Raw genomic sequence first — 1,803 nt, forward strand, 5'->3', positions numbered from 1 at the left:
CGGACCATGATTTGACCACATTAAGAATACGGATATCAAGAAGCCAATAAGATTCATAAACATGCTCGGATCACCAGAATAGAGTTACCTCGTAATTCGTGTCATAACTTATTTTCAACTAAGACATGCCAAAGAAAGAAGGGGTGAGCTTTACATACCTTAGCCGCTTCCTAAGCTAATCCAAACTTACGTCTCGACTTCTCACGATCTACGATAATGTCATCAAGTATCACCCATTAGCCATAACACTTAAGAATCCAATTCCAAATTAACACTTTGTCTACAAAAATTTCGGCAGCATTTCCCCTATAACTTCAACATCCCCGAGAATTCAACTCGGCCAAATCAACAACAACCAAACCAACAACCATACTAACAATACCCATAAGTGATTCAAAACACATTCTAACATTAATAATTCCTTTCTACCCAATTCGGCAACATTTCATTTATATTCAAATACGCTACGTGCATTCAACCCAACATCATTGAGCATACGTTCAAGTGTTAATCCGAGACCATTCAAACACGATTCAAGCACATTTCGAGCAATCCACACAACATCCCAAAACCACCCTAACAATAGGCCATTCCACCCGAAATCTTCCAACTACATTAGGAACATCAATAACACATTTTCTTCTTCCAAATTCATAAACTACATCAACAATTCCATACGCTAGCAACATCATTTTCATCAACTCAAGCAACTATATTAAAATTACATTATGTTCTAAATCAGCCCACAACAATTACGACTTCCATTTGAGTCATCAAACCTTCATTTTCATCACATAATCTACAACAATCAACAACCAAAATACTACATAAAATGAGTTCATTATGTTCTACCAAAAACAGCCCCTACACGGCCAAGTTTCAATCTACATAATTCCATGAATTCCATTCATTTCTACATGCCAAACATATGCAAACCATCCATAACAACATCAACCAAACATTAAATAGAATTTGTTCATCATACCTTCACCAACAATATGCACACGGCTACACTTCAACACACCATACTTTCATAAATTCCATTCATTTCCACACTCCACAACATCCACAAACCATGCATAACACATGAAAATAAAGATTAAACCTTATCTCTTCCAACCAACTTCTCCACGGCTAGGTGTGTCCATGGCAACAACGAACAAATTAATTGCTCCAACGACTACTCCACGTTAACGAGGACCTTCTAATTAGTAGGAAAGCATGAAGAAATAATTTTTTTCATGATCAAAATGGGAGACACCATTTTCGGCCAGCCTTGGCCGATTGTCTCTCTCCTTTCTTTTTTCTCCATCTTTCTTGAATTTTCCCAAGTTTAAATGATGAGTTGTGTCTTATTTTAGCCTCACACTTATATATATATATATATATATATATATATATATATATATATATATATATATCCATGGCACATGGTTGGTCATGTGAACTCTATTTTCTTCCAATTTTTCTCCAATTTTCTTCCATTTTCTAGAAATTTCCTTAAGTCATAAAAGATGACTAATTATTGACTTGGTCATCCCTTGACCTATATATATATCTCACAATATAATGAACACATGTTTCCTTTTATGGCTTAAAACAAGTGGCCAAAATATAGGTGGGGTCCACGGCCACCTTGGCCTTTTGGCCATTTCATGAAATTATTTTCCCCAACTCTTAGCCTCCAATTTTTCCCTATTCCAAATTTACCCTTAATTCTTCATACCAATAAAAGATGAATACTCAACTTGTACATTCTAAAAAAAATTTATAACCTTATCCTCAACTTCCCGCCATTATCTC

This window comes from Lycium ferocissimum, chromosome 9 (assembly GCF_029784015.1).
Source record: "Lycium ferocissimum isolate CSIRO_LF1 chromosome 9, AGI_CSIRO_Lferr_CH_V1, whole genome shotgun sequence".
Classification (NCBI taxonomy): Eukaryota; Viridiplantae; Streptophyta; class Magnoliopsida; order Solanales; family Solanaceae; genus Lycium; species Lycium ferocissimum.